The following is a 20,517-nucleotide window of genomic DNA, read 5'->3' as shown; positions in this document are numbered from 1 at the left end:
TATGATGGAATAATTAACTACAATGTTATGGATGATGTTAAATTATTTGAAGATCTTATCACATCTCACCTCTTTAAGCCATTTCTGTCCATACTCACTTCTCTCCTCCGCCGAAAATAAAATGCACAAGAGGTATTATTTGAGCACTGAAAGGGCCCCTTAACAAGAACAATTTGTGTTTTGTTATACGCAGACTTTCCCTCAGACTTATGCGATATTCTTTCAATCGATTTGTGTTTATTTCGTTTCTGTGAAGATTATTATGTATATTTTAATTTTGCCCCTCTCAAAATCGGCAAATGTGTGGAACTAGTATCAGGAAATATTTCATGATATGACGTACCAATGTCTCATCAGCCGCATCACGCGTTTTCCGCTCCCTTATCGTTTGATATGCTCCTCTCGATGACGCTTGCATATCCTTTTTAGTTTAACAATTGTGATTCAGTCAATTCGGGGAATTCGATAGAATCTGACTCAATCTCATGCGTCTGTAACGATCATACCTCTTTTGTGAAATTTGCCGTGTATATGTGCTTCCTGTGTAAGTGTTGAGAGTGGGAATTAGCCAAACAAAATATTCCTTATTTTCAAACATATTTTAGTGATCGTAAAGTCGCCAATTTTTCTTTCCATATCTATTTATATCTTATTTCAAGTCAATTTCCTGGACGCGTCGGAATATTAACCTCCGTGAAGGGACTAGATACACCTTCGCATTAGTATCATTAAAATCTCAACATAGCGATGTAATATGTTCATGTCTACTCATGTATCGACCGTATCAATAATGGTAATGACCACTTTTGTTTAATTTCTATGCATATTCATGATCTGCCGGTCGTGACATAACAATGGTCCCTTGACATAATACCACTTCACTTGCCCTCCCCAAAGGCTGTCTCAAAAAAATATGAAATCCCCCTGATCCCTCCCTCTGCATCGTCGTGGGTCCCGTGGGTAGAGTTAAAAATCGATTTTTGCACTCCTTCATAACCCGTTCAGCTTACGATTGTCCGAGCGATTGTCCTAACGATAGTCGGCAGAACTAGCTGTGTTAATGCATTTCTGGACAATAGTTCACGTAGTTCCTAACGTTGCCACTTTACGATGGTTAGGCGCTGGGAGACCGGAAGAGGAAGCGACAAGAGAAAGACGAAAAGTTCGTGAAGCTCCCTTCGCTCTATTTTTTTTCATTGATTTGTCCAAGCAAGGAAGAATATGGGCGGAAGAAAAATTATTCGTTAAATACACGTTGAGCACGGTAATATCTTAACCCTCCATACCTCAACAGCTTTACTAACCGTCAATATCTCGCTCACTTCAGATGTCAGCTCTAGAGGGCGGCACAGATTTTAACCATCGTAGTGTGAATGCACGATAGTTCCAACGATTGCTGGAACAATCGTAATCAGAACGAGGAATCACAATCCCTTCGCAACTCTGGAACATCACCGATGCGATTATAAAAGAGTGTAGAAATCGATTTGTCTTTTCCTCGACGTGCTCTCCATCATACTTGGGGCCCGAGCGTAGGGGTAGCTCTTTCATTCCCCTAACTTAGTGCGTGCTGGAGAATCCTTATGCAATGGCGAGTGGGAAGAATGGCAGGGGCGGGAGATCACGATGCCTCCCATGGTCTGTGGGAAGGTCGTCTCAAGGTCAGCCCGTTTAGCATGCATTTTTTTATTTGCTGTTTTGATTTATGATAAATTTATAACTCATGCCTCGTCCTTCATTTTACTGACGCTGAATTTTTATCTCGCCCGCATTGTTTGCGAATGCTTCGCTGAGTGCAGTAGAGCTGCGCCTAGGTTTGCATTTTTCAATTGCTTTCCCCTGCGATTTGGGTTGCTAGTGAGCAGAACTGGCCGTTTCCTTGAACTGGGCGTGATATTATTATTGTAATAATATTTAATTTAATGACTCTACGCTTTTGTGGTTTGGAGACGGTTTCCTGCCACAATTACTTAGTCTGAATGCCTTAAATTTTCACTACTTTCAGCTTTGAGCTGTCATTTTTAAGTAAGCATCATATTTTTGCTATCTACTACCCTACATAGTTCATCTCACATTTTCGACTACATGCGACTCGTCTCATACGCAGCTAACCAACAGTTATTTGACATCCGCATCGGGAACCCATGTTCTTTTCTTGTGTATTTGTAAGATATTTTTCGTTTTATATGGGTAATCAGAATTTATGGCCATTATAATTGATACAAAAATTATCAATAACTCAGATGCAGCATATATTTTTTAAATAATGTTGTAAGAACTAACAAGTTCTTACAATAGTATTTTTTTAAACAGCTGGGTGCCCAGCGACCGGGAAAATCGGGAATAGTGCGTGAAATTTTAGCCTGTGGAAGTATGCATGAATTATTCATGTATTTTTGCTCCAACCAGGAATTTCAAAATTTTTTATTTCAAATTCATTTCGCGTAAAATGTTGCCAGTTCAACGCCCATTTGTTGGCCAAAAATGTGTTTGTCGTAATTTTAAGTGCAGTTGCTTAGCAGAATTTTTACAGCCGCATCGAAAAGAGGAATGTCGGACAAGACAACAGAATCGAAATGTAACTCAAGTAATATTTAAAATCACGAAAAATAGAATGCCGGGTGACGCCAAAAATCTACTTATGAGGTCGAAGAAGCTTCTTGGCATGCCGTGAATGTATTTAAATTTTAAATACAATTTGTTTTAACTAACTTATTCCGTGTCCATTTAAATACATAAATATAATACAGTGGAACTTGGTTATAACGTCATCAAAGGAATCAGAAGATTTTTAACGTTATATCCGAGTGACGTTATAAAAAAAGCAGCCTTAAAACTGAGTGGAAGGACAAAGTAAAAACGCAAATGTTCTGCTATATACAACACTGTTTATTGAAATCGACTAGTACATTGGAATATGTATAATAAAAAAACGTTAATAAAAGGATGATATTCACAATTAAATACTTTATAGCCCAATAAAAATCTTACTTTACTGTCGAAAAAAATCTGTGATCTTCTTTTGAACGTCCAGCTTCTGACCTGTTTTTGCTTTAGATGTTTCTACTCATGGTTTCTATTAACTTTGGGACATAATACAATCACTGTACCACTTTTGCAACGTAAGAATAGCAAAATTTTTGACACTATACCCGAGCTTCGCAATATTTGTTGACGATATAAACGGGTTTTCGTACTACATAAAATGTTCAATTTTGGCTGGCCTGTATAAAATGTGACGTTAAACGCGAGTTGACGTTACAGCCGATGCCGTTATAACCAAGTTCCACTGTATTATTCAAAAGTATTGAAGTAATTTTGGGTGTTTTAAAATTCTTACCCATCGCAGTATTCACGTAACGTTAACCGGAGATTTTGTAAAAATCCAAGAAAACCGAGAATTATGCATGATTTATTTCTGCTTTGATTGGCTGGACGCTCTGCGGAGCCAATATGGTCTGTTGCTTTCTGTCGTGCTTCAGCCCTTTGACTGGAGATATTTTTCGTATATTCTCCTCTTTCACTCTAAATGTATTCTGTGTCCCCGCTCGCCCATTTCGACGTGCTCGAGTGGCTGCTCGCTGCTCGGAATGAATAATTAATGCAATTCACGGCAGACTCTATTCGGTGCATGTCGTTTCGACGGACGGCTTATGCGGCAGCGCGTGTGAGGAATTGGAGCGAAGCATTTCTTCGTAGGTGAGAGCTGCATTATGACGCATCCTTTTTTCCTTCAAGTTCTGCTGCCAGTTGCGTTCCTTTGTCATGAATAGAAATGCAAGCTTTGCCTTGCGTGCTGAAAATAAATATATATATATAAATAATAATTATATATTGTATAATATATAATTATTATTTATAATTATATATTATACAATATATATATATATATATTCGTAACCAAAATAAAAAATAGTAATGAAATGTAAAGAATAAGGGCCCCCGCGCACTGGCAACTTTTACAAAGCAACTATTTAGTTGCTCTGAGGAAGTCCCTATGGAACACACGGCAGTTGCGGCAACTAAAAAGTTGCCCGTGCGCGGGGCCACAGTCAATTTCGTGTGTTTCATTTGAACATCCACAAAGCAACTAAATAGTTGCTTTGTAAAAGTTGCCAGTGCGCGGGGGCCCTAACTTGTAATGAAAGACACACAGAGTTATATTACACTTTTAAAAAAAAGTTAAGAAAAGTACATTCCGGCCCTGCTAATTTTCCCATGACGTCACTGCATAAACGAATCAGACTTCTGAATAAAGATAAATGGCCTTTGTAAATTTTCACAGAGATTTTATTTGGTAAGTCGCGTTCCGACGCGAAGACGTCATTTTCGTGTATAAGAGTCATTTTTGCTCGGGAATGGCGCATTAGAGTCGAAACACGACGTACCAAATGATAAATCATTGATAATTTACAAAGATTTCTTATCTTCATTCAGCATTAATTTTTTTAATGAGTGAAAGCCGAATCGATCGATTTCGACCCGACCTCTAGTAAACCTACTTAATCTGGTATATAGTTGGTTGGCTTATGATGTTGCCATTTACCTTTTGAGTGGTACTTTTCTTGATTTGTTTTTGTATGGTATGCTACTTTGAAGAGACGACCAACTGCTGATTTGCTTTGCGTTTTTAGGTAGGGAGCAAAGGTGAAGTGTGCCTGCTCTTAACAAAAGGAGCAAAGGGAACCACGGCTTAACAGACCTCCGATGGACGGAGCGCTGTACTTCAAGTAAAGCCGTTCGCAACTCAAGTGGAGATCAGGCACTATCTCAAAATATCTGCCACCGCCGAGATTGGAACCTAGACTCACAGGGTGGGAAGCCAACACTCTAGAACACTCAAGCCACCACAATTGCCCGATCCCCCTTGTTTTTGTAGTAGCTTGCTTCATTTCGATACAAAGCGAGTATCTGAGGGTATCGATGTTGTAACTGATACGTTGTCACCCAAGAATATGTCGATTGCAGCTATTCATCTCTTCCTATCCCATGCTAATTATTTAACTTCCCTATATCCCTTTACCACAATATTTCATGAATATGTAGCAGGTTTGTCTGATGGCCTAACTCATTGTAATTTTTTTTATTCCTCCATCGATCGAGTTTCCCACTTACGTGTTTCCTTTCCCAAGGTTTACCCTGTCCATTGTGATCAACTTAAGCACTACCTACCTTTACAGTAGTGATTTTTTCCATTTCTGTTGTGTGTGCCTCTTCGTGACTTTTCATTTTGATTTCGTTAAGTACTTGTAATTGAAAACAGCTGTAATTTGACTTATACGTATTATGCGTACCTCCGAAGTATATTTCCCCCACTGTAAATGAGTTCATATTTGTTATAGTGGATTTTTGAATTCGTTAATCACTAGTTTCTTTTTGATCTAGATAATTAATTTGAATATTTAATTCGTGATAACATCAGCGTAAAAAGGACACCATTTTTTTCCATTAAATTTCTCTTTGCTTTTATTACTATTGAGAAAACGCGAGACAATCGGGGAATATGCTTTATGAGTCGAAATGGTGTCACGTCATTATGTTGATATTTTGAACTCGTCTTACGCGTCGGTGTTATGAAAACGTGGGATATTCACGTAGTACAGCGCCCATGTGCACCTTGGTATGGACTCGTCAGATTCTAAAGCTTTAGTCATTTCAGCTGAAACCCTTTGAAAACTCCATAATATTTTTCAATGCCTTCCTTGAAAGTGATTTATTTACTCGAGTCGCGCATTCTTGTCGTAACTCTGAAACTATTTCCTTATCCTCTTGTGCCTTACGTCACCTTTAAACCAATTCCGACGTGTTTCCTACGCCGGCGCGTCCTCGCAGTTGATGTGCACTGGACTGTGAAGAAGCGCCGTACCTAATTGTAATTGTGGGGTTTCGCGGCACTGTCAAAAAGAACGGGTGCTCAAAATCACGGCCGTAAAAATGTTCGATTCCGTGGAAAGAAATGCCGAAGTGGGAGTAGGAAGCCATCGGAAGATATTGCAAGTGTGCTCTCGTTACGTCACGATACAACCCGGCAACGGACAGAGCAATAGGGCAGTTTACTTCATCAAAGAAAGCGAAATGCAATCATTGCGATTCCTTACCCACTATTAGTGTATTCATAATATACAAATTATTTGGTTTTAGAAATCCCAGTTTAGACGAATGGCCACGGTCAATTTTAACCTCATTTGAAAAAGGCCAGATTGGCGCCAATGCGGTTCCACTCCACGTGACGTCACAGGGACCTAGTTTCTATACGATTAGATAGCAGTTTTACATTGTCTGAGATTACCAATGCATGCATGAGGCACAGAGCTCAGGGAAACATCTCATAATAATCACACATTAAAAATACCTAAGTTCGGAAAGTTTCCTTCGTTTGATAGGGGAATATTAATCCTTATTTAAGCCAAGCGCTACCTGCTAGCAGGGTACTCGGCTACCTGCTAGCAGCGTACTCAGCTACCTGCTAGCAGCCTGCGTCGTATCAGCGCTCAAGCCTCGTCCCAAGGTCACCTCACACGCCGACAGCTGGAACCAGAAATACGTCACACGGACTTTTCCCATCATTCCTACTTAGCCGTCGCGTTTTCGTGCGCCTGAAAGCTTTCCCTTTTCATTTAATCGCGAAAAATAGACATGGTCATCCGAAAATCTAAAAGCGTGAAATAAGTACTCCAGGAGTAATAATCTTTCGATTTAGGCAATAAAAAAACAATAGGAAACCACCCATTTGCCATGTTTTTATTAGTGTGTGTCCATTAACTGCTAAGAAGCTGCTGATATGGATGAATTCTTTTTATGCCTTAAAAAATTTGTGTCCATCTTATTTTTTGCTATTTCATTTCAAGATGAGATATGGAGAAGACTGACGGTTTGTATTTAGCTAGTACTATGCTTGGAAGGGATGTTAAAAGCCGTGTTACGAGGAAGAATATATGTGAGCGCGTGAGGGGAGGAAGGGGACAGAACTAATTGACGTAGTGAAAGGGAAGTTGGGGAGTGGGACAGATAAAAGCTCCATGTAAACCTATTTCAGCCTTTTGAATTCCTTTAAAAGAAATAAAGGTTCCCTTAGTGCAGTTATTGAACGAAAACCCTTTCAATCAGTTCACGTCTTTGTCCACCCTTTTTTTACTGTCTCTGAGGATATTGAAATTTTTGGCAATAATTTCGTATGTTTTTTTCCATTGGGTTTTAGAATTTTACTTCATGAATCCTGTTTTCTAATACAGTATGGCAATGTTCTTTTGAAATATAATGCAGGGAAAAATTGTGCTGTTGGTATTTTCCTATATGTTACTTTAATTTTTAGATAAAACTTTTCTAACTTTCCTTCCCAAGTCTAAATAGCAATTAATATTTTTGCTTTATTAATTGTTAAGTACCTCATTATGTTCTTTACATTGTTCGCCTTGAAATGAAAGAAATTCTTCATTCAATCCTTCCAATTATAAGCATAGTAAATGTTTATAATCAGGTTTCACTACGCCTTAAAACGATAGGCGGTCAAAGTCGCGACAGCGAAAATGCTGGATCGCAAGGGAAGGAATCTTTTAGAGGGATGTGGGAGGGAGAAACCAATTAGAATTAGGGATTGTGTTCCCGTTACGTGCGACATCCACTGGACATCACTAATGCCGCTTGAAACGGCAATACCGTGCTTTTGCCGATAAACGTCACTCGTGAGCTATGTTTGCTGGAGAGGACTTTATCATCCCGAGCTTTTCCGTGACATCCTCTCCCGCTCTCCTCGTATCTCTCCGTGCGTGGTAGTGCGTCCGATAAATCCGCGGCCTTGGCCATAGATTAATGTGAGTGTATCGTTTATTACGTATAAAATTCTGTTCGGACGTCGATTCGAAGCTTCAGATCCGCGTCACTCCCGTCTCTCAGGGATCACTCGAGTGGTAGTAGTGCGTTTATCTTACAATACGAGGCCGATGATATTGCGTGCAAGAAGTTGTTATTGTATCATTGGATCGATTTTTTTTGTCATCGAGAAATAAGTGAGGAAGAGGTTTATCCATGTCATTTTCTGTTTATGTATTCTACTGGTTAAGGCAGGCTTGAAAATTATTCCGTTCTTATCCCCTCCCATCATGTACTTCCCTCTTCAATTCACAATTAGGCCTCTTCCCTTTCATTCTACCAATAAATCACATCATCTTCCTCCCTGTACCTTACCTACCAAGTAGTCTGTAAGATGTCAATATTTCTGATGTTTCAAGCTCGTGTTATTGCTCTTCGAAGTTAATTGCCGGGTTTCGATAAATCACATAGTATCATTCCAATAGCAGTCAAATTGAATAAATATGAGGTTTGTTAAATTCCTTAGTTGTCCAGTACCGAAAGATTTTTTTCAGAGCTATATTATGATGAATTTATGTTACTTTGGCCGCAGAAGCTCACTAGCTACGTCTATCCTGGTATATATTATCCATATGCTAGTACTATCGTGACTCCTTAACTTGCTTTTATTTCGAGTTTGTTTTTATTGCAAAATACTTAAGGTTGTCCTTATTTGAATGAAGTTACTGTGATGTTAGATTAATCTCGGTCACTCTAATGAGATCATGTATCTTCGCTACTGACCAGGCTATCGAAAACGTTTGTTAAAATAATGAGAGTACTCGTCTATTTCCACCCTTTATTTCAACCGACCCAGTTTTCGGCACATTGTGTCATTTTTAAGGAAATAGACAAAGGGAAGTGTGGAAAAAGACAAGTACATTTATCATGTTAAATATCCACTGATGTAAGATTTCCACTGAATTACGCTGGAAACTATATTTTATCGAAATCGTTTGGTTCGCTGTGGAAATAGGTGGAGGTAGTAGGAGATGAAGTGGTGGGCGTGGTTAGCAACGGACACCTTTGCCTAGGCGGTGGAGGGAGAGGAGAGATAAAAGTGTAGTAGTCATGTCCTTGGGCGAAAGAGGGGAAGAAACTGCGGAAGCCTAGAGCCTTATCCACGGCCAACGCCGTGAATGTCAATGTCGTGGCGGGTGCGGCAACTCGGAGAGGAAGAGGTGGTTGCACCCCCTTCTAACACATTCACCCTCCCACCTCTGCTCTTTTCCCCTCCCCCTGTGTACTATCCTTTGCCTAATCTCAACTTTGAGGGAGAGAACCCATTTTCCTAGAAGCAGCATCAACCTGTCCCGAAAAAATCACTCTCGTGTTTGCATCATTGTTGCCACCTATTATTTTTGTGCCATTCATCCGGCTTCCCTCGAAAATGGAATCTATTTTTTAGTCGGTGTAACCAATGAGTGAGTGAAAGATTTTCGCGTCTATTTTTTGCGTCAAGTTTGCTTGGTAAAAATTAATACTAGCAGATTCTATAGAAAATCAAGCGGCGGAGAATGAAATCAAAAATTGTTATTGAGAGTTAAATGAATATTATAGTAAAATATTTTTATTTCAGATATTTCCTTTTTCTGAAAATAAAACTGTTCCTGCAATTATTAAATTGAATTACTTAATGCGCATTCAGTTTGATATGGTCACAAGATTATATAAAGGGTTCAAAATAGATCACAGGCCATAGTATTACCACCCGCATCGCATTGAGAGTTCTCGAAATATACGCTCCGCACTCCAAAGTCCTTGACTTTAGTGACCTTTTTTTTTCTTTTTTTATTACTGATTCAGACATCGAGAAATTCTACCATCACTCCCCTTACAGAGACCTTCAAATCCTCGGAAAACTCTCCCCTCAATCTCCTTTTAGATGCCTTTTTTTTACCCGAAATTCTCGGAAATCGTTCTTTCTTTCTAACACTCCTATTTCGCCTTTTACCTCTCCTTTGTTTTTGATAGACACCAGTCACGTGATGAGTCGAATCACGTGACGTCCGCTGCGTATTGCTCTCTCCATTTCACAGTCGCTATATTGACTCATTCGCACCATAATCGTGACACTCGTCTCACCATGACCGTTCACCCTCGATACTGCTTAATCACCTGTCATCATTGGCGTCAATAACGACTTTTATCCTTTCGCCTACATTGCTAAGTTCGGTATTCGGAAGTGAGTGCTTGTATTTTTTTTATTTTTGTTGCGAGGAATCGTGGTGTATACTTTTTAATCAGGAAAAGTTGATCGTCAGAGTTGCTAGAGCTATTTACAGATTGTAAACGTTTTCGTACCATAAATCATCAATCAATGGAAAACAACGCTTGTTAGTCGTTGTACATGCCTGATGCGCACCGTTGAATTTATTTCAGATATAGAACCAATCACTAAAAGTGCGTAGTTTTATACATTTATACTGGAACACTGTCACTATTTACAATTTTATGCAATAAATCTAGAGTTTATTTGTTAGTAATTTTCTTTTTAAAAGTTTATATGAATATCACACGTTTCCTACGGCTCTGAAGCACTACTGCTAAAATATCATATGATGGGTAGCGCTTATATCACTCATATTATCATTTCTTATACTAATTTTCTCAAGAAATGTAAAGGGCAGTATCAAAGACTATCAGATATTATTATCATAACGCCAGTAGTAATCTTAAAAACCCGGGGTGATTGTAATGAACTCTTTCTTAGCGCCTAGAAAAATTTGCTATCCCTGTGGTCAGTGTTCTACGCCGTTGACTGTTTTCCGCACATCCGCCGAAGCATTGAGTGCTGAGTGAGAAGTTAATGGTCGTAGATTATACGGGTCATGAGGTCGGTGAAGTACTCTTTTCGGCTCCCGAGTTTCCCTTTGTAGTTGCCTTCCTGTTTAGATACCTAATGATGTAGCAGAGCGTGGGGTAGGACCTTCTGTCAGGGGTCGTATGAATCGCTACGAGAAAAGGATTTCAACTATTCCGGGAACCGAAGCACGGGACTTTCTTTGATCGAGCCAATGTGGTTACGCTAAGGAACCTAGGCAGGAATCTGGTTCCGCTGTTTTTTCTGTGGTTCGATTCACTGGCCAGATATTTTTTTATCAATTCTTTTGCATTTCTTAGTTAGCCTGGAAAACGTATTGAATAGTATAGCGCTCACCCTATACTAAGCCACGGGAGAGTGATATCATACATTCAGAGTAGAGGGCTTGAGCCTTTCCCTTGTCCAGTGGCGTGACTATGGTGGGGATGATGGGATAGATCCCCCCCTCAAAGCCTCAGAGAAATAAAAAAAAATATTGAAAACTATTGTCTAGTTTTGAGATATTATAACTGCTTCTGCTTTACATTTAAATATTTGGTGCCATAATAATGTAAAATATATTTCCAGGTATGTCATTTTTTTTCCCCCACTCCTCTCGTTACCTGGGAGGGGTAGCCCCCTTCCAAGCCACCCCATCCCCCCCAAAGCGTGTTCCAAGTTACGCCACTGCCCTCGCACCTCCACCTCGCTTTTCGAAAATATTTTGTCTGCAATGCCCGAAGAGTTCGCCCGAGATTTGAACCTGCAAAATTATTCCCTTATAAATGTCATTTTTCCCACAGTAACCGCTTATCAAAAGAGGAAAAACAGAACCTATTTTTTTCCTACGGAGTGTTCTCCAGTCGGTATTGCAATAGGGCATTTGCAAATACGAGGAGTAGTACTGAACAGTCATGAATTCGACAGATTATGCAATCCAAATTATACATGTATTTCTGTTAAAAACTCTGATTATAGTTTTTTGATTAGTAAAATTCGGATCACTTTTATTACTAGCATTACGATACTAGATGTGTTGTCATCCTTCGCACATTTGAGAGGGCGTACCTACTTAAATCACTTTTCGCGACGCTGACAAAAAAAGTGATCCGAATTTTACCAATCAAAAACTGTAATTAGAGTTTTTAACAGAAATACATGTATAGTTTGGATTGTGTAATCTGTCGAATTCATGACTTCAGTACTATTCCTCGTATTTGCAAATTCCCTATTGCAAACATAGGGAATAAATGCATCGCGCTGGGGACTTCTTGAAAACCGATTAAAACTTGCCTGCGAAGTGACATCATAAAATTTCGTTTATAGGACACGGACTGAGGGCCTCCTCTGTGGTAGTCCCCTTTTATATTTTTCTTCCCCGTTTATGCTCTCTCCGACGTAACCTCATCTGTGAGGGTGGAATTCATTCTCGCCCCAAGCAGTGTCAATCTTTCCCATGGAAATCACTTTTGAGTTGGCACCCCTTGTTCCCACCTATTATATTTTTTTCCATTTACCCGGCTCCCCTCGAAAATTGAATCTATTTATAAGCCGTCGACGGTGAGGGCATGGGGACCGCGCTCGTGAAAATATCCGGATCGACGTCGTAAAAGACCAACGACTCCCTTGGTACGCGATTTACGGCTTATTTCTCTCTCTCTCCTGACTTTGTCCTTCCTTTTCATACCTTTGGCTTCTTAGAACCTCTCGCGTTGGCTTTTCTCGCTCCTCATTGGAAGTGCCCTTCTGTCTCGACTCTTTCCTCTTCTTCTTCTCCTCTGTGTTGTTTTTTTCTCCCCCTCCGTCAGTGAACGGAAAATTGAATCATGATTGCTTACTCGCATGAGGATCGGAAGTGTTTATCGCGTTAGGAACGCGCGCACAAATTAGATTCTTTACTTCTTCACCTACTTCTTTCCTCGGCGTCTTCTCCGGGAAAAAGAAAACATCCTAAGATCCTATTTCTTACGAGCACTGAAACTACTGCGCGTAGAGTTCATTGAATCTCTCCTTAAAAGACGTTCCTCAAGTCCGCGTATTGCCTTAAATTTGCGTCCCTTTAGGACTTATATAATGTGCTTATATTTATCCAAATTTTCATCCGCATTGCATAAGCTTCTCCCACTATATCGCGTCCAGCCAGTCAGCTGAGGGGCCTACTCGTATCAGATTCCACATCGTTGTAAAATTGTGGCTTGATTCAGTTTTCTCAGTGTTAATTATACTCAATCAAAATTTGTGCACCAGAGCAGTGGTCTATGAGATGACGATACATTTTCATGTCTTTGAAAATATCGCTGCGAACCATAGGCGTATATAGGGGGGGGGCACGTGACCCCCCCAGACCCTTCAAAATATGCAAGATTTTTAATACGTCCCCATTATCATTGCGGTCGTTTTGTATTACGAGGCATCCTTCTGCCCCCCTCCCCCCCAGAACAAAATCCTGGATACGGCCTTGCTTGTGCCACCCCCAGAAATAAATCCTGGATCCGCCCCTTCTGCGAACGTTTACATTGTGACAGTAAAGTTAGGAGTGTTATAATTAGCCGTTCTTGTCTCACTAACTCCCATGGTGGCGGGAGCAGGTCCGTTGCTATATTCTTGAAAGAAATTGGGGCTGGTTATTAGTTGATTAAGGTAATTCGGGATCCATCCACTGGGAATGTGACGCTAGTCTTCTGTGTGATCCTCCAGACTATATAGCATTTTAGGATCCGCTTGATGCTAAAGACAATCCCTATTAGTAACTTCTCGTGTGCTTCGTTGTGGTTGCCATTAGGCACCCCATATATCCGGTATTTCTGATTATACTTCACTACAGAAGTAATTACTTCACGCTCCGTTTTCCTCTTAGTTTACGTTAAAAATGTCTTATATATTTTTGATCTCGCATTTTTTTAACAATGCGCGAAAAATGTATTATCATGTGTTATATTTTATTGATTTTCTGACTCTATTAACAATTCTGTTTATTCGCTAAAAATTTCCTTTTTATAATTTCCTTTTCATTTCTATTGAAAATTCCTTTTTTCCGTTATTGTCTGTCCATTACTATCTTAACCCTTTGTTGCAACATAATATCATTTGCAATGCCATAATGTATGCTAAAGGCTAGGTAGGCATTCCTTAACCTTAATTTACATTGAGAGCTTTCATGTAACTATTTCCCGCTTAGAAATATTCTTGATCTGTTGAAATGGCATCTTGCAATCCACCTCGGAAGGTATAAAGTATATTCTTAATAAGTTTATACACAAATTGAACCTCGGAGAGATTTGAAGTAAATTCGCTTCAGAATTCCTTCTTTCAAAATTGATTCGGTGCATCATATCCATTCTCTTTGGATGATCATTTCCACAGTTTACGAATGCAAAAAAATCTTATTTTGCTTATCGCTTATTATTATTATTATTATTAATGCTTTATTATTAATATTAATGCTTATTATTATTATTAATGCTTTTGCTTATTTAAATGCCGACTCCGGTAAAAACAAATGTGAATCATGAAATGCAAATCGAGTCACAGACGAGATGCAGTGCGTTGGAAGAACGATGCACTGCGCAAGAATCAGCGAGGAAAGCTATTACTCAATCCATCGGTCGGGTAAACTACTCCGTCATAAATTGCATTATTCATTTCGATTCGAGGAAATCGAACGGAAGAAATTTGGCAATCCTGTTCCCACGCTGCAGAGAATCGCATGCATAATCGCCTATTGAGCATCTTCGGATGATTTTTTTCTTTGACCATCTCTCTTTCATCTGTTCACTTAGTTTGCTTATTGGACCTAATTATTTTCTCGTAAACTTCTCCTATAATTAATTTGGTTTTGTCGCGCATCATTGTGTAAGTAAACGGTAAAAGTATTGTGTAGCACTGAGTTGAATAATGAACCAAGGCGTAGCTATCTTATTTTGTAGCGGTAGCCCGAATGATGAAAATAATAAGGCATCTTTATATTTTTTTTGTGAATCATTTGGATGGACATTTTCTTTCTTGCGTTGAAAATATCAGTGTGTTGTCTGTTAAATTTGAGTCCCGTTTCCTCATTTTTACGATGTAGCGTTCTGTTACATATCCTCTTAATTATTATCTTATCAGTGAAATTGATAAAGAGCTCTTAGCCATGTTATCAAGTGGGTGCGGCTCCAGTTAACTTATCGAATGCTCATGGGTATGAGAGTAGAGCAGTAACTGAGAGTCCTTGTGCCCCGCAGGAATATGACTTATTAAATTTAAATATTATTGACGCGGAAGCGACTCTTGTGATCTCTCATTCGATAAAGGTAATTACGGTAGCACTTATTTCTCCTAAGCTATATTAAAAAATTTACTCGAAGTCAACTTTGAAAAAAGGTGAAATCGACTAGCTAACGTGTTTTACATCGCCTTTTCGGTGAGATTTTTATATCGGTTACTTTTCTCGCTTTAGAATTCTTGCTATTACATGTATTTACACACACTAATTTATTTTAATTTTCAATAATACTACTATGGAGATGTTATTTAGTCACCGGGTTTGCTTTTTTTCGCTCTGCCTGTGAGTAAATTTAAAAAGGCTCATATATTACTTCTTGCTATATATTATAAAATTTAAGGAATTTAATTAAGAGTTATAATTTATTTTAGTAAAGTTATATGATTAACCGATTTCCTACTAATGGAAGTCATAAGCCCTCCGGTTAAGGTTTTAACGGAAAACTGTTCGATACTTCATGCAATAATTAGTGGAAGGATAAATAATTCAGTGAAAATGTGCAAGAAATACAAGAGTTGTAATCACCAACTTCATTGAAAGCCAATTTAGGCACAAGGTATGGAACATTTAGCCAGTGGCGGATTTATGGGAGGAGTCACATGGGTCATGGCTCTCCCCCAAATTTTAACATCCAACATAAAAGTTTATTAAGCCCCTAATTAAACAGATAGTTTTATGTACGTATGCCCTTTTATGCATGCAGGTACCATCACTGTTAATTGTTTTCACATTTTAGGTTGCATGAAACATTTATGTTTTCACTTCAAGTTGGCTTTTTATTTTTTCTCCATTACTAAACTCCTTGAATGTCTAAAATTATTTAATGTTGTTAAGAATAAAATGAAAATGCGTAAAAAATGTGCTTAAATTAAAAAAGAAAAACTTTGTGCTTTCACATTAATATTTATTCACAACCATGGTTTCAACGTTAGACGTCATCATCAGGTGAACTCTACAGAGGTCCATCACATCCTTTAATACCAGGCTAGGAGGGGGAGGGAGGAAGGTAATTAGGTTGATCCTCCCTACCCCTCCTAGCCTGGTATAAAAGGATGTGATGGACCTCTGTAGAGTTCACCTGATGATGACGTCTAACGTTGAAACCATGGTCGTGAATAAATATTAATGTGAAAGCACAAAGTTCTTCTTTTTTAATTTAATTATGAATCGCTTTCACCAAGTTACGCCTCAAACAATCAATTTTTTTTAACTTGTGCATTTATAATATGTGACATGGGAGAAGGTCCCTCTCTCCTGGGGGGTATTTCATATTCCCCGGACCCAGGTCATGATCCCCCTCCCCCCGATTTGATGCTGAATCCGCCCCTGCATTGAGCACTCAAAACCCCGATTGGGCTACTCTTTTGGTTCACATCGAAAGATTCTCGGGCCAGCTGAAGACGCGGGCTGATTTGCAGAATTCTATCCCAAGTTCGCGAGAGCGGCGTTAGTGGAGGTCGGGAGGGTGGTGTCTGCGCTGCGACCGAGTCCGTTTTAATGAACCCGCTAATTGACGCCTCCGTCCTCGCCCACGTGGAACCTTCCAGAGCACTACAGCGCTTCGTATGGAGTCACTTATCACGGCCGCCTCTTTCGCAATCGCGACCCTACCCGCAAGTAACCGAGAGATGACTGAACCACCCACCCCTTGTTCCCGGACTCCCCATCTTCCTAATAAGAGTTGACTTCATCTTCAAGTGGGATTGGTGTTTAGAGCGAGTCAAGCAATCCACTTATCTCTCCTAAATGGTATAGCGAGCGTGTTGCGAGCCTGGTCGCGACTATCTAAATACTTAAAAGTCTTAGAAGTATTTATAGGTGGCCGTGGCTTTGTGGACAGGACCACCGACTGCTAGGGATTCTAGTGCTTAAATTGGTTCGTGATATTCTCGATTGATACGTCACACATGGGCGTACCCAGAATCAAAACTAGGGGGCAAAACTAGCTGTGGTCGCTCAAGATGTAACTCTTTTGCACAGAAAAGGTTAATGAAACGAAAATTTTTAAGGAAATTATGAGAGCAATTAATTAGTTTTTATAATTATTTTTTGAAAAAATAATGAATTAATTTTATTTCATGTTTTATAATATCATTTTTCATCAAAAGGAAAATTTGTTCATAGCTTTTGTTTTGAACTAAATTTATTTTCGCTTCTAGGGGGTGGTAGTTGCTGGGTTCGCCCATGATGTCACAACTTCTTATTTCAATATCTTTTTGTATGGGGAAGAGTAAAAGTGCACCTCTGAATACTTTTATGAGAGCTATCTGATGAGTGTTAGAAAACAAAATACCTAACTTAGTTTCATAATAGTGATGATATATTTTAATATTCTCCACTCATCTGTGATTCCGTACGAAAGTTGAAATTTGTATAAAACTTCGTTTAACTGTTGTCATTTAATATCTGTATATCCTTATGGTCTAGTTATGTCAAGTATCCACTATATCAGGGACAGATATATCTCTTCTAGAGAAATTGAGGAATTGAAAACAAAGTGAAAAAATAGTGCTGAGATGAAATATGTTCTCAAATATCGGTGTCACTCCAGCAGTATATGTATTCATGTGGTTCTGCCTGTGGTTTTCCTGTGAATATCTTAAGTAGCTTGAATTTTAAGGCTTAAATTTTGAGGATATTACGATTTAATACGAGGTAATATCGTAATGATATATATAGGTTGTTTTATCAAGCATAATTGAGGTGGAAATCGAGCTCTGTGACCTTTCAGTTGCTAGGCCAGTGCATTGCTATCTTGTTGGCTAACTGCAATGCATTTATGTTCGAAGGAATTGAACAAAGTTAAAAATAAAAACTTTCACAGCCCTCTTCGTTGAGCAATGCAAAACTAAACTTAGTCTCTTGCCATCGCTCGAAAAACACCGGTCGCTCCGATCATTTTACCGAGCGCGTTGAGTAATTGTGGCCTCGCGAACGCACATCATTACGTGTATATTCATTTTATATAATTTTTTTACTCATTCCCGCAATGTTGGGATCAATTCGAGATGAAAGTGTTCCGTGGCGAAAGTGACCTCCTACTGCTTCTCTCCCCCACCCACCCCTCACTTCCCCTACTCTCCCCTCCCCTACCAATTCCCCCTTCCCCTCTTCTTCCTCCCTCCTCGGTACATCCACAACCGCTCTCCCGAGAAAAGCGGCCGTTGGTCTGTTCTCTGTAGTCAGTCTCCGGGTAGCGCTCGTATGGATATGAGGCAGTGGAGCGCACTGGTGGTGTTGTTTGCATTTCTACGATATTCCGTCTCCTGTTCAAAGTTCTTTTCCCCGGTGTCCCTGTGCGTCTTCGTATCGCGAGTGTCGTGTGCCCGTATATCAGTTTCCCGGTTGTGCTAACGCAGCTGCCTCTAGTGCATTCTTCGAGATTTCTCCTCGAGGCGTTCTTCTGAAGCTTTCGTTCGGCCTCGACACGTCTGCCGTGTTGGAAGGAGCTCCGCGGAACATAGCACTTTTATCTGAGGTAATTGGTAATGGCAGATGTGTGGATTGTGCTTAGTGCGTCGTTTTTTTTATCTTTTCCAACTCCTCTGGTCTCCATGATGTGATAGAGAACGGAAATCATAATGATTTAGATTGATTTGGTGGCTTGAATGTTGTCTTCTAACATCGCAGGCCGGGTTCAAGTCCCGGCGGTGGCAGAGATTTTACTGAGGCGATCCCTGTAAAAGTGGTTTTGTGTAGGGCACTTCAGGTGCAATACTGCCCCCATGGTATGGGACAATAAGCCGTAGTCTCTTTGTCGCCTTTCTCAGAGAGCAAGCTTGAGCCGACGCCGGGTTTCTCTCCACCCTTTCTTCCCTACCCTTCCCCATGGCGAAAATTACCTCAGCCTTGCGTTTTTTCCACCTAACACCCATGTACGAATGGCATGAGCGTTAATTTATCTGTGTATCTATTCTTGAGTGAAGTTATATTTCAAGTTCTGCGGAAAAAGACGTGTGCAACTGATGGGATATCCCTGGCGTGTAATGCAATCGAAACACTCAGCTGGTGTGCGTGGCTGGCTGCGCGAGAAAAGTTGTGTGTCTTTACCTAAGGTGTCGCTTGCAGCGGATTCTGGACGTGTTCCTCTCAATTTTTAATCGCTGACGAAAGATGTCGCTTCCAGCATTGAAAACAGCCCAGTTACAGTGCGTTCGTGTTGAGTTTGGGTGTGAGGAGAAATGACATGAAATTTACAACAAATATAGAGTGAATTTCTGTGCAGAGGTGTAGTTGGAGAATGGCTTACTTCATTATAACGCTTTTACGAAGTTTTATCTTGAGCGCATCTCGCGTGTTGGCCATAATAGCGACAATTAAAAGTATTAGTGTTAGGCTAACGTTGGAGATGTGCTCGATTCCGAAACGCGTTATGCATTTGAGAAGAACTTTGCTCTAACAGTTCTACTGTGTAATGATTTAGTGAAATGTGTGTGAAATCAAAACCAGGTCTAGGTTTCCGGAGGACAAAATTGAGATCCGTTATCCTTGCGTCGTACTCTACGTCGCTCTACGTTTACTCCAGTGGCATGTGTGTGACCTTATTGAAATCTCTTATCAACTGATTACATAACGCTAACTTGTCCGAGAAGCCCGTTCCAAGCGCATCCGTACTACATTCATCGTTTTCGTCCAGTTATCACCGATTACTCGAGCAGAACACTTCGAAAAAAATCAACTGGAAAAACTTCTAAGTTTGTGAAGTCTCTTTTTGTTTGCTCCATTCCGAATTTTGATATGTTCACACGATGGTTTCTTGAAGCCTGTAAGCCTGGGAAGAGTAGCGGCGATGTTATCGTCGCACTTCGTTCTTCTTGCATTGGCTTTCCGATATAATTCGGCGTATTGAATTGTTGACCAGGCCAAGTCTTTAACTGACTTTGAATAGAGTTTTATGAAAAATACCTACTTGAAGGAGTTACCTTTTGTTATTTCTGTAAACCTAGTTTGTGTCGATTTCGGTAGATGATCCATTCACATGATGAAGAGGCTACCCCGCCCTGTTAGCGTATGAGTTCGAATCTCGCCGTTCACCTCGGCGATGGCGATTTTTTTTCCATTTCCAATGGTCATCCCTATTTTGTAATCCTTTTTACTAGTTATGATTACATACCCAGTTGGCAACAGCATGCCTGCGGAAAAGGCCTCGGTGTATTCTTCTATAGAATATACCGAGGCCTTTCGTTTGCCTTGTGTGTTGTGTGGGGAAAGAAGGAACGCAATCCGAGAAACGGAATGAATTCCCCTGTGTGAAAAGGAATCCTATTGTTTCTCGTGTCTACGTCGTCGATTCGCTCCGAAACCCTCGTTCTTATGAAATCGTGTTTCCTGTCTCGCCTGGCTCGTGGAATAGCAGAGGCGATGTGAATACGCGTGCCTATGCTAGCGAGGTTTTGTCTTTTTTCTCTAAATATATTCTAGGCTCGTATTGAGAATCGCTTTTATTTTGTAAGTTATGTAATTTCATGTTGGCTATCCGGGGTAAAGTTTTCTGCGAATGACAGCGAAGTCAGTATTTCAGTAGTCAACGTTTCAATGGCTATATTTGTTATGTAGACTTATTATTTGCTTAGTATATTATTAGCTATGTATACTTAGTATA

The 20,517-nt window shown here is 39.8% G+C and overlaps 1 protein-coding gene across 2 annotated transcripts in view; it reads left to right on the top strand.

The window, feature by feature from the left end:
* Positions 1 to 20,517, top strand: part of LOC124158971 — an 85,416-nt gene that overhangs the window by 38,363 nt on the left and 26,536 nt on the right. Inside the window, exon 1 of one of the 2 annotated variants that reach the window (XM_046534415.1) lies at positions 18,090 to 18,393. The exons of the other annotated variant lie outside the window; for it this stretch is intronic. The gene's annotated coding sequence lies outside the window, so the exon portion shown is untranslated. Of the gene's footprint in view, positions 1 to 18,089; positions 18,394 to 20,517 lie in introns of those variants that run through there. 2 annotated transcript variants of the gene reach the window in all.

This window comes from Ischnura elegans, chromosome 5, assembly GCF_921293095.1.
Source record: "Ischnura elegans chromosome 5, ioIscEleg1.1, whole genome shotgun sequence".
Taxonomy (NCBI): Eukaryota; Metazoa; Arthropoda; class Insecta; order Odonata; family Coenagrionidae; genus Ischnura; species Ischnura elegans.
This window is presented reverse-complemented; position numbering and strand designations above follow the sequence as displayed.